This window comes from Pantherophis guttatus, chromosome 1, assembly GCF_059756535.1.
Source record: "Pantherophis guttatus breed Tessera chromosome 1, ASM5975653v1, whole genome shotgun sequence".
NCBI lineage: Eukaryota > Metazoa > Chordata > Lepidosauria > Squamata > Colubridae > Pantherophis > Pantherophis guttatus.
In genome coordinates this window covers 209,501,957-209,515,971 of record NC_142063.1, presented here as the reverse complement: position 1 = coordinate 209,515,971, position 14,015 = coordinate 209,501,957, and the positions used below count along the sequence as shown (strand labels likewise).

Below are 14,015 nucleotides of genomic sequence, written 5' to 3'. Positions count from 1 at the left end.
AGGAATTAGGGATTATGTATTCTCTTGCCATGTCCAACAAGCCAACTGGATTGTAGCCATTAAACATTCCTACCGCCCCCCCCCCAACAAATCCTGGGACATAGTTTCTGTAGATTTTATTACTGACCTTCCTCCAGTGTAGGGATATACTACCATACTGGTAGTACTGGATTTATTTGCCCAATTGGCCCATTTCATTCCCTGCAAGGGTCTTCCAAAAGCCCAAGAAAAGCTCAACATCTTTAGATATAGGTGATTAGTCAATCATTTCCTAATAAATAAAGGTCACTTTACTCCCAAATTTTGCAACTCTTGCAATTATTAAATATTAACATTTATATGTCATCTGCCCATCATCTTGCTTCCAACTGAAAAGCTAAGAAGGTTAACCAGTTATTGGAGCTGTATTTAAGATGCTATATTTCTTACCAGTAACTCAACTGAACGCATCTCATATCTCTTCTTGAAATTACTTACAACATTGCCGCACACCTCTTTATTGGTATGTCTCCATTCCAGGCAACGTATAGATTCTACCCATGAGTCTTACCAAAAACCTTATACACCTATATACCTGTATAAAAATTCAGTACCCAAAGAAAAAGAGGGAAATTGCTCTATGGTACCCATGTTTTCCTGAAAATAAGACCCTGTCTTATATTTTTTTTGCCACCAAAAAAGGCATCAGGTCTTATTTTGTGGGGGAAGGGAGGGATGTTGTCTACTGACTCACCTCACTTGCATGCATCACCCCCGCCTTTTCGCTGTCAGAGGCCTTCAGGAACAACTTCTGCAGTTGGCAAGGCTGGAAAGGCTTTCCTGAAGGCCTCTGCAGCCGATAACAGAGCTCCGGATCGATCCACAGCTCTGTTATAGTCTGCAGAGGCCTTCAGGAAAGCCTTGCTGGCTGCAGAAGAAATGGGCTGGCAAGGCAGGTGTCAGGATATGCAAGGCCTGGCTGCAATTGTCTGAAGGTAGTAGGGTTAGGGTTCTTAAGTTTTAATTAGGGCTTATTTTGGGGGGTAGGGCTTATATTGGGCGCACATGTAAAAATCAAGCTAGGACTTACTTTTGGGGTAGGTCGTATTTTGGAGAAACGTGGCACTAGAAACGTCAGCGATATCACCATCTACCTCCCACAATATAAACATTAATATTTGAAGTATCCTTAAATTCTGTATTTCCAGAAAAAACTAGAAATGCCAATATTGTAATAAACGATGACAATGTTACTGTTGCTGTTCTATTTACATCATAATCAATTATTTTTCAATGGAAAGACTAGTGTGCACTGTCTCCATTTGCCTTAAGTGCTGTATTTGCTAAATTAGATTGTCATAGCTTAATGGTCTATAGATCTACATAATTATTATAGAAGTGCATGAAAATGAAAGGGATAACTACTAGGAGTAACTTCATTCATTATGTATACGTATCAGGAAAATGAGCAACACATAGGTGAGTACCATACAGTACTGCACATATAGGCCATTGCTATATATAGTATAATATTCACAACAGTGGAAGCATTTCTACTACTGGGTACATTTCTAAGCTTCTCGTGATTCGTATATTTTGTCTGATGTTAGCTGCCACTTTCTTTCTTTCCAGCTCTCACTTCATCGTGATAATTCCTATAAATGTAAGATTATGCAAGAATAAAAATTTCTGCAGTTCAAAGTTACAAGAAGAATCTTTAAGACTCATCCAAAATTTACCTGGAATTTAGGTCACTAAACAATGAGGTCGTTAAGTGAGTCATCACACCAATTTCATAACTATTTTTTCCTATGGTCGTTTTGCAAATCATGAGGTTGCTAAGTGTCATTAAATGACTGGTTTTTCCCACTGGCTTTGATTGTCAGAAGTAGCTAAGAAGATTGCAAATCATGCTGCAATCATCATATGTGTATTGGTTGCCAAGCACCTGAATTATATGCATGTGACCACAGGGGTGGTATAATGGTTGTAACTTTGAAGATAGGTTGTGAGTCACTTTTTCCAGTACCGCCATAATTTGGAATTATTAAGTGGTCATAAGATTACCTGTATAATTTGGACAAAGTGGATAAACTGATCAGTGGTCACACTGATATGAAAGATAATGAATCCCACTGCCAATGAATTTGAACTGTGTAACAAAGGTGAATGGCCTATCTCATACTGCTAAGGCTTTAAAGCATCATTTCCATCAGTTATTTGAATAAACTGATGGAATGCACCCATGCTAGTTCAGAGAAAGGTTTTTATGCTGAACAAAAATTATCACATGCACACACATATGAATTATGAGACAGTTAAAGTGGTCAATCAGTAGATATTAATATAGTCCTTAAATAGTCTTACAAATATTTCATTTTGCAATAGTTACCTTGTTTTTGTGTGTAACAGAAATACATGGCTGGCTGTGGAATTCTGAGAGTTGAAGTCTACAAGTCTTAAAAGTTGCTATGTTTGGAGAACCCTGTTGTAAAAAATCAGGCAGGGATGGGAATGGTATTAAATGTGTCATCAGTTTAGAATCCTTACACTGCCACAAATGATTCAAGTCCAGCCCTCCTTGAATAGCTTTAGTATCTCTAGTACCAATTTAGTGCTGAGCATTAGTTGACTAGATTCTTTTCTATAGGCTTGAATAAATCTTCTGTGCTACAATTTAACATACGGTTCTTTGCACCTGACCATAACACATCATGGAAGAAGTAGTTCTACTACTGTAGATAAGATGGAAACAGCTTTGAATATGGGTTTAAAAATGACTGGCTGCAAGAATGATGTGGAAAACGATATACAAATGAAACCAGCTGATGTTTTAATAATTAAAAGGAATAAACAAATAATAAACCAGGAGAGTGACTTGGATAATTTTCCTATATTGAATTTACAAAGTAGACCTTTTAAAATTTTGAAAGACTTGGTGGGAAGTGATAAAGAAAAAAGAAAAGAAAAGAAATCTAGAATATTATTTGAAGGGATTACATTAAAGATTGTTAAAAGGAAAGGAATATGTTGGTTTATTTGATGAAAGTTAAACGTTATTTCTGATAACAATGGAGTTTTGCTAATATGGACTAAGTAACAAAGTTTTAAAGCTTGGTCTATAGATAAGAGATGTGATTTGAGACAAAGATACTGTTGCATTTTAAAAGAAATTGAGAAGTTGTTAACTATGTTTATATTTGTTGTGAGAAGAGGGAAGTTACTTTTTAATTTATTTTCTTTCTTTGTTATATTCTTATTTTTTTATTTCTTTCATATTTTTCCTTTTATGTTTTCTTTTCTGCACCTATTTTTATATGTTTTTTGTAGTTTGCACTAGTTTTTATTGATATAACTGTAACTCTTAATAAATTTATTTTTTAAAAGATGATATAAAACAGTTTTAAACCACCAGGATTTTATATGTTTAAAACACCTGAAAAAAATCCAAAAAAAATACTTTAATTACATATTTCAGTCAAAATATTTAATTGCTCATAAATCTCTAAGATTTGAAAATCAGAACTGTAATAAAGAACAAGTTCAAATACACTGGTTACCCCCATTTTAATATGTGCCATCATTTTCAGCTCCAAGAGACCACAGGGATTTTTTCCATGAATTTGAAATTAAGGTATTACATTATTTAATAGTATACCCAGTATGACTAATACAATATCATTTATTACAGGGTAGAAAATGCATTGATGCTATTGGGTCAAATTAAAAGAAACTACTCTTTTTAAACTGGGTCAACAGGAAGTTAAGAAAACAAGTGTCTGGAAGACAGAAACCAAAGAAATATGAAAAAGACTGAAATAGAAAAATTTAACCACAAACATATAACCAAAATTCTGTGTTACTTTCTCTATAACAAACCAATATTTCCTGTATATAGTACAGTAATTCTGGTAATTGAATATTTTGCAATGAATTGAAGTTGAAAATGATAGCATCAGTATTTTTAAGGTTATCTCATTCATATTAAAAGGCATTAGTGAAGTCATTTGATATGTTTTGTAACAATCTTTGGCTAATAAAATTGTGATTCTAGAAGCATGCCTATCTGCAAAGAATTTATATATTCTCTACATTTGGGAGTAAAAAAAATATATTCAAACTCTGCTTGACTTTGGAACAACTATTGCCATTATGCCAGAGGTGACCAAGTTATGGTCCACCAATACTGTTCAACACCAATTCCCATTGGCACTAGTCCGACTACTCAGTGATTAAAGATGATAGATACTTCAGTCCGATAATATCTGGAGGCCTGAAATTTGTTCAACTGCCTATGGCAAACCAACAAGCTTCCAATTTTAGTTATAGCATGTTATGATATATTCCAAAAGTTTAATGTGAGACACCTGTGGAGAATTGAAGTTTATAAAGCCAGAAGAAAAGAAAACAGTTAAGTAAACTGGTTACAGGCAATTCTAAAATTATACCTAAGTAATAAAAGTATACTGTATGTAGTAGAGCTTATAACAGAATATCTTTCATGTTCATGCAGATTGAATGAGAAGTACCTATTTAGCAAGTATAAATTACTACTATCCAAACCAAAATATAATCCCAAATATGAAAGATGTCATACTAAAATATAAACACTAGACTCCAATAAAATACCAGCAGTGTTCCCTGATAGTTGCTTATACATGCATTTGTGTATTTCAGTACCCTTCATTTTCTTACATGCAACAAATATGCTGATGCAACCTGTTATTCTCTGAATTAAAAATAATAAACAGAATAATTCCTGTGCTGGGTCACATTAGTACAGTTAGCATGTGGAGCAGTACTATAGGAAACGAAACAATACAATCCTGAGATTTATCAATAAAGCAACAAACTCAGGAAATTTGTCAATTCTGTAATTCAGCTTTGAAATATACAAATATAACAAATCAGAACATCAGTCATATTGGAACTACTTTCTCATTCCATCACTTGACACCACATATTCTTGGAAGCAATAACTAACATTCCTTCTTCAAGGTTCTTCAATGAATAGGCATGTAGATGCCCATTCATTGAGATGCCCATTCATGAAGATATGGCTCCAAGAATGCCACATCTTAAGCCACAGAGAGGTTTATAGACAATAACAAACACCATGAATTGCATCCATAAGCCTATCGGTAACCAACCCAGCACAGTAGAGATACGGTAGTCCTCCACTCATGACCACAACTGAGTCCAAAATTTATGTTGCTACTAAGTGAGACATTTGTTAAATGAGTTTTGCCCCATTTTACAACCTTTCTTGTCACAGTTGTTAAGTAAATCACTGCACTTGTTACAATTAGTAACACGGTTGTTAAAGGAATCTGACTTCCTCGTGGACTTTGCTTGTCAGAAGGTCGCAAAAGGGGATCACATGACCCCAGGACACTGCAACCGTCATAAATATGAGTCAGTTGCCAAGCATTTGAATTTTGATCCCATAACCTTGGGGATGCTGTAACTGTTGTAAGTGTGAAAAACAGTCGTAAGTCATTTTTTCAGTGAGGCTGTAACTTCAAACGGTCACTAAACAAATTGTTGTAACTTGAGGACTACTTGTATTACATGGGGAAAACTAGCTGAATCCATTACTACCCAGGCTGCTACTTTCTGGTATCAGTTTTCAAATGATCTTCAAGGATATAAACAACTACAGTGAAATGCAGTAATGTTGGTGTGAGTCAAAAACATGAGTGAAAGTTCTTATAACCTCCCATTTCAGAAATAGCCATAACTGAATTGTACAAAGTCCCTTCCAGCTACCTATGCCCTTTACCTATTTTTGAGCACAAGCTGAAAATCCAAGAGGAGTTTCATCTTGAGGATCTGCCCACTTAGGGCAACGTAACTCCATGCAGAGTATTATTCTGAATGCCAAATATTTGGTTTAACTCCAAGCAACTTGTAATACAGACTATACCCTGCAATATAGATACTGAATTCATTCATTCAATATTCCACTTTACTGTTTTTATACATAATTCAAGGCAGTGAACATACATATTCCTTTCTCCTCCTATTTAGATCATGATCATAATTTAAAATGGCCTAAATGCAAAAAATGTACCAAATTATAGAATAGTAATATTCTACTTCATAGTGCTTTAGAGCCCTATATAGTTTATAGAGTCAGCATATTGCCCTCAACAATCTGGCTCCTCATTTTACTGCCCTTGGAAGGATGGAAGGCTTAGTCAACCTTGAGCTGGTCAGGATCGAACTCCTGGCAATGGAAGGCAGAGTCAGCCTGCAATACTGCATTCTAATCACTGTGCTACCACGCAAATACAATATATCCTCATGAATAAGCCAAGGATTTTAACTTTCAAAATACACCCCCAAAATTGAGTTCAGCTTGTCCACAGAGGGGCTTCTCTGCGAGTATATACAGTATTCTTAAAATACCCATATATATAATTGTGTTAAAATACCCAGATATAAGCCGACACTCCCATTTTTAAGAAAAATAGCATGAAAAATGTGTCACCTGTGGATAAACTGAAAAATAAAACACACAAAAATTTTGAGGGGTCAAGTTATTCACCGATTGCACATTTTCCATGGTATTTTGGTTAAAAATTTGAGGTTTGGTTTAGCTGCAGATGGGCTTATATGTGAATATACACAGTTACAGAAATTTTATTTTTACTTTTTGCTGTTCTCAAAGGAAGCATGAACCAAATTTATATACTAATACAGAAACTTGAATCATACCACTTAAAGATATGATGCACTAACACAACAGAGGAGAAAAATAAGCTTGCCCTTATGTTGATAAATATGTTGCTTGCTTCAAGATATAATCGCACTCTCTCTGTTTTCTGTCTCTCTCCATCACCATCATTTATTTCTTTACAAAGATAGGAGAATGAGAATTGCTGGGTGGAGAAGAGGGATGTGAAGTGATAAAATACTAAGAGAACATGAAAGTAGAAAGCACTTTTTAAAAAGTTCTCCATGCCACTAAATACGCAAGTATTCCTATACATTATATTATACATTAAAGCAGTGATGATGGGAAAGCAGTATCCTAAACACAGAGAAATCTGTACAATTAAATTTGGCAAAGAGAGAAAAATAAAAACAAGGCCAAAGACAATTCTCAAGAAATATATTAGTGTATAAACAGAAAAAAGAGATTTCACTCAGAAACATAGTTGCTATTACAAAGAAGCTTTTCTGATCTATATTTCCCTCCCATGTAAATGATGCAAAATTGTATTATTTTAGACAAGGAGAAAATCTAGTTGTGCCACAACTACTTTTAATAACAAGCAAAAGATAAATAGGCTGAACAAATTGATCAAGAATGGCTCATTTTAGGAGTAAAAAAAAATAAGTGGCAGATTTTGCATTTCAAGTTAGAAAATTAATGTATTTGACCTATTGTTTTTGTTATTATGGTTATTTTTATATAAAGATGAAGTAAAAATCTAATAAACACATGAAATGGTAAAATTATTTTGTTATGAAATAATAGAAAAGAAACATAAATACTGCATTCACTCAGAATTGGGTTCTCGTTGCTCATTGCAGATATAGAAAAGAGAAAATCCAAATGCTAAAGCATAAAACATAATACTAATTGAACAGCATTTGCTTGCTTTCCTCATCAATTATTTTCCCTGTACCATTTTCTGTTGGCCTCCAGAATGGCCTGGCACAAGATAGCAAACTGTCTGGAAAATGGATTTTTCCATCTCTTGGCTAATGTATTAATGACAAAGTGAGAACACAGAAACCCTTGTTGCCACTATGAGGCATTACTATGACCCAAATAAGTCATAACCACTAGAAAGAATCTCAGCGACATTATCAACTCATGATGTCTCCCAAAAGAAAACTTTTATTGTATTTGTAAGTATCTTAAAAGTCTTAACTCCTGAATCCAAATTTTAGTTTTAAGAACTAAGAAGATTTTAACATTCATGACTGCGAGTGGAATGCAGGTTATATGGAGGCAGTACGAACTGTGCCAACTCCTGCTTTGTCAAAAACATTTCAGATCAAAGGAGCCAAAATAGAACAATAACTTAAAATAAATCTTAATTAATAGCTATTTGCTTCATGCAAAGAGCAAAGGGAGTAATGAATTTGGCATTCATGTAATTACTGAGATGCTACAACAATGATTTTAATTCCATGAGATGAAAGAAGGATACCAGGTAGTTTGCCGGCACAAACATTAACTGGTGTTAAAGCTGCACAACACTATACAGGTAATCTCAACTTATAACCACAATTGTACCCAACATTTCCTTTACTAAGCAAGACAAAATCCACTTAAGTGAATTTTGCACCATTTTACGACACTTCTCCCCACAGTTGTTCAGTGAATCACTGCAGTTGTTAAGTTACTAACACGGTTGTAATGTATGAATCTGGCTTTCCCATTGAGTTTGTTTGTCAGAAAGTCGTAAAAAGTGATCGCATGACCATGGGGATGCTGCAATGGACATGTGTGAAAAATGGTCATAAGTCACTTTTTTCAGTGCTGCTGTAATTTCAAATGGTCACTAAACAAATGATTGTAAATCAAGAACTACCTGAATTGAAATTTCAGGTCCAAAATAATCCTAATTAGCAAGACCACTTAAGATACAATGAAGGGATAAATCGTATAGCATTGGTCAGCTATTGCTTAATACACATGGGGAAATATACATGGTGTAAACAACAACAGCCAAGCAACAGAACCAGGCTAAATTGTAACTGTAACTAGTAACTTGACATCTTTGCCATTGAAAAATATGGAATTTAACTGAGGTTGGTGAAACAATATTTAAGAGTTATTTTCCTTGATTAAAATCTCACCTCCGCCAAAAGCATTCTGGGGTGGAAGAGAGAGAGGTAGAAAACATCAGCTCTTGACCCAGAACATCTGGACTCAGGAAACTGAATAAAACAGCAAGACTGATGTTGTCTTTCTTACACTACTACTTCAATCAAATTTGCAGTCTGCAGTAAAAGCAGAAAGATCAGGAAACCCAACCATAAAACTATTTAAAAAGGGGAACCATAATTTTATGCAATTGATTTAACAGTGTATGCTAACATAGACATTTATGTCAGTTTAATCCTTAATACATTTAAAATATACTTCTTTGGGGTCGAACCCTACTGCAGACATGTACAAAAAATCAAAATCCATATGGGATAATTTGGGGGGGGGTTTGCATTCTGAATCCCTTCTGGACATCTGAAACGACTCTTTGCTAACTCAAACCATCTGCAAGCCCCATGAATTTTGCCATAACACACAAAAATCTATTTTCCATGATGGGCCGCCTTTCCCCCAAAGCATCAATAGCCTCATTATAGTTGGGCATTCAAAACAAAGTCCATCCAGCTGCCACATCCAAATGTAAAAAATGTGGCGAGGAGCACTTTTTTTTTTTTTATCACACAGCAACAAGAGCTTTTGACAGCCGCAATCCTCCCTTCCAATCATCTCAAGTCAGCTGTACCTATAGCATGAAGACATATGAATCTCATACAATCTCTCTCTCTCTCTCTCTCAAGCTTGGTCAGCCCACAGGACAAACTGGATGCAGTCCATTTAACCCACACTGTCGAAGCAAATCCCTATACACAGCCTGATAGCTACATGATCTGATATCTAGCCTGATATCTACATGAGAAAGAAAGGGGAAAAAATGGGGGGGGGGAGCTCACACCATCAATTAACGCTGCACATGACAGGAGGAAGAAGCAGGATCCAACCCAAAGGGATTTTAAACGCAAACTACGTCATTCATGCCACCTGCAACAGGGTGGATGAAGAGAACAGAGAAGGCAGCCCAGCACTTCCTCCAAGGCCTATAACTAACGCAATCGAAGATCAACACACACACACACAACTTCGTTGCGAAAGGGGCGGAGGGAAGCACAAAAGCAACCGCAACCTCTATTATCCTTTCCCTCCAAATCACAGTTGAAGCACAGGTCACAGCAAGGGAGGAAGGGAAAGCAGGCAAATCAGCAACAGGTGTCCTTTACATACACACACACATACATACACCCACGTCCAGTCGTTCCCCTTTATTTGGAAATAGGCTTCGGAGGGAGGAGAGGAGAGGAGGTTACATCCCCCCACCCCCACCCCCCACCCCGAGTAAAACGTGCAACGGGACGGGACTGCCCTGGCCGAGCGAGGATGGCCAAACTGCATCCAAAGCTACCCGGGGAAGGTGGGGTCTCATCAAAGATGGTGATCAGGAGGGCAATCCGCAACTCCCCACCCCCCCACCCTTCCCGCCCCTCCTCCCAAAACGCGACCCTGGATTAAATACGGAGCGGTGCAGTAATTTACAAGGTGCCAGATCTCGAACCGCTCCCGCACAACTGCGCCCCTTGCCAGGCGCCCCGGGACGCGCGCTCTTCTCTGGCCGTCAGCTTGCAGCGAGGTCTTCAGATCAAGGCTGCGCATCGCAGGACCGGGCCCCTTCCTTCCTTCCTTCCTTCCTCGCTTGCTCGCTTGCTTGCTTCCCTCCCTCTTTCCTTCTCGCTCCCGCCTTTCTCATCCCGGCACCCAAGAGCCGCGTCTGTCTCCTTGCTCGCCCACTCCCCCCAACCTGGCTTGGCTCCGGCGCTCGCTGCCCTTACCTGCTCGCCTTGCCTCGGCCCCGCAGACCAGGCAACGTTGAGCCATGCCCAGGCGGCGCTCGCCAGAGTGACCCGACTTAGCTCAGCAAGCGCGGGCGGACGGGGGAGAAAGGGGGAAGGGAGGTGATGATGAGGGAGGAGGCGCAGGCGGGCGAGGGAGACACTCCCCGGGAGCAGCTTCTTCTTTTCCTTCTCTCGGTGTTGGGCGTCGGGGGAGGGGTGGGGGGGGGAGGCGCTCAGTGCCGCTGTCAGTCAGGGCGCGCTCGGCCCTCTTTCCCTCCCTGAGCGGCCACCGCCACAGACAGACGCCGCCTCCCTCGCTTGCCAAAGGGGGGCACCGAGGCAGTAAAACACCCCCACCACACACATACACACACTTTGCTGGAGCCTAGGCGTGCGCGCCCACCCCAGCCGCTCGCGGGCTGGCCCTCGCGGCTCAGCCCCCGGCTGCCACGTGAAACGTGTCACGCAAGAAAGCGGAACGGGTTCTGTGCCACCCGCTCCAAGAGAAGTTGTGAGAAGGCTCGCTCATAACGTGGAAAAAGAAATGGATGTGGAAAAAGCGCGCGCGCACACACACACAAAAATGCTGCAAACTGGTGCCAAGCTAGCTATGACGGTGTATTGGTGTAACAGGTTCCCTGCCAGCCTGTGGGGGTGTGCAAGAGAGAGAGAGAGCAGCATATTGGTATGCGATGCATACATACTTAATGCATTAATGGTGGAATAGCATGGGGGATGTGAAACCTTCCCATGGTTCAAAAATCTTTTGGTTCCTCCTTCTCTTGATATATATTACCTACCAACCTGGTATCTCCTATGTCACTTCTAGGTAATTTAAGGCCATTCCTCTAAAACAGTGGTTCTCAACCTGTGGGTCGGGACCCCTTTGGGGGTCGAATGACCCTTTCACAGGGGTCGCCTAAGCCCATCGGAAAACACATATTTTCAATGGTTTTAGGAATAATTTTATTGTTGGGGGTCACCACAACATGAGGGTATTAAAGGGTCGCAGCATTAGGAAGGTTGAGAACCACTGCTCTAAAAGATCTTTCAGCTTTTAAGAGTGGTTCAGGATATTCTAAATCGATTTTTAATACCACGGGTTCCTACCAAATGTAAACTTAAAATATAACTTACACAGGCCAGGTAGCCCTAAAACAGGTGACATTTATTACAGAAAGGGTTTTGAGGTCTGGAAATCTGTGACTATGGAGAGGAAAAGTTTACCACAAAGGTTAGAAGCCTTGAGGGGGTTGTGTGAAATGCTGAGAATGTGTTGAAGGTAGTCCCATTCAGCGGCTGCCATTACGGAGTTTCGTATCTACTAAACACCTGCCATAGAAGCTGTGGAGGATTACAAAATACCCATTTATTTGTCTAAATAAAGTGATAAGTTTGTTTCTTGCTACCTTTTAGCATCTTTGGATACTTCATGGAGGCAACCGGGGAAAGCAAATCATAGAAACGTCTCCTCCACCCATGCCTCAGATTGCTCCCTGTTGTGACTATGCAAAGTATTCAAAGCAAGGCTCTGTAAAATGCCCTTCCTCAAAGGGTTGAGGCAGCCATTTCCTCTGGCAGATTCAGCATAGCTGCTTCATGGTCTTTCCTAGGTTCTCTGCACATCTGATGCACAGACAGCATTTTCCCTCGGCCTTGCCAGCAAAACAAAGCAGCTGTTCATACCCACAGTGGTAACAACCTAGAAAATCCTCAAAGCAGCATCACAGAGATTGCCTCAACAGATTGAGGAGGGTTTTCATTGCGACAACAAGCTTTGTGAATGCTTTGCATAGCGCTACTTCCTACCACAGCTCGTTTGAAACACACTGGCATAGCAGTCGGTCCTCTTCTTCTTTTTTAATTAAGGATGCTTATGTGGTTTCTATGAGTCAAGAGGAACTATCACCATAATGTCACACCATTAGATCTGGTAGGTGTTACTTTCCCATACTTTATGTTGCATATTATTCTTCTCCATTCCTGTTAAGGAGGAGTGTATTTCTTCCCCACACTAACATTCTTTGAGGCCACTGAATACTCTCAACTATCTGTCTTACACCTTCAGAAATAGTTATACACAATCCTGACTAAGATGTGTGAGAAACTTTCTCTGGGTATCCCCACTTATATAATTTTTTAAGGGGATTTTTTTTTTTTTTGCCTTCCTGCTTTGCCCCACCAGTCCATATATTCCAAAACTTCATTCCTTGTTGATTTTTTTTCCCCCAGAACTGTTCACTTTTTCTCCAGCTTCCCTGAATAACAATCCTTGCTTGGTTAATTACTCGCCCCCTCCCCCTCCTCACAAATCAAAGTTATAATGTTAAACCCCCATTCCTGGGTCTCTCCTGGCCTACAAAAGAGCCTAGTGGAAATACTGTGGCTATCCAATTATAGAGAGCAATTTAGAAATGCATACATGTTGGAGACTGGTGGTTTCCTGTGCAAGATGTCAGCTTAATCATTTTTTAAAAAAGGTTTTTTAAAAAAATAAAGGCGAGACATGAATTATCACAGACACTACAAAATACTTTTTAGAGAAAAGATTTCCTTATCTCCAAAAAAATGAAAAACAACCATACTATGTGAGAGAATATATTTCCTTTGCAGTTAATCCATAATACATTTGGGATTTATTAAATATGATTTCTGAACACATAATTTGTTTTCTGCATTTTGTAAACATAAGCAAAGATTATATACTGTACACCAGAGGTGGGTTTCAGCATGTTCTGACCAGTTCTAGAGAACCGGTAGTGGAAATTTTGAGTAGTTCGGAGAACCGGTAAATTCCACCTCTGACTCGCCCCGCCCCCTTCTATTCTCTTCCTCCTGAGTTCCTGCTGATCAGGAGGAAATGGGGATTTTGCAGTAACCTTCCCCTGGAGTGGGGAGGGAATAGAGATTTTGCAGTAACCTTCCCCTGGAGTGGGGTGGGAATGGAGATTTTACAATATTCTTCCCCTGTCAAGCCCACCAAGCCACACCCACCAAGCCATGCCACGCTCACCAAGCCACAACCACAGAACCTGTAGTAAAAACTTTTGAATCCAATCACTGCTGTACACATATAATTAACCATTACCATAATAAACTAAGAATCTGCCTTTTTTCAGAAATAGGTCCAACTGAATCCAGTAATTCTTTCTTCCAACTAAGCATGTATCATGCAAGGCAACTCAACGTAGGCATAAGATATACATACCTGTTCAGTAATCACATTAACCTAATGGGAAGATGGAATTTAAAAGGCCTACAATGAGCAAAGGAAATGAGACTGCTAAAATGGTTAAAAACAGTTTGCTCAACTTCAATTCTAGTGTTATCCAGAGCTGATATATGGTTAACATTAAATTTTCTCAGATGAAGGCAGCCATGACATAGTTATTTTAAATCACTGCAGCCTAAAGGGAATCTTG

The 14,015-nt window shown here is 39.0% G+C and overlaps 1 protein-coding gene across 6 annotated transcripts in view; it reads right to left on the bottom strand.

Annotated features, from left to right (window-relative positions):
* CYRIA (CYFIP related Rac1 interactor A) overlaps nt 1-11,116 on the bottom strand; it is a 70,796-nt gene extending 59,680 nt beyond the window's left edge. For 2 of the 6 annotated variants that reach the window (XM_034432135.3, XM_034432139.3), the window contains exon 1: nt 10,591-11,034. The gene's annotated coding sequence lies outside the window, so the exon portion shown is untranslated. Of the gene's footprint in view, nt 1-10,590 lie in introns of all 6 variants that reach the window. The other 4 variants (XM_034432138.3, XM_034432137.3, XM_034432136.3 and 1 more) reach the window with 4 other exon arrangements.
* Nucleotides 11,117-14,015: the final 2,899 nt, after the last annotated feature.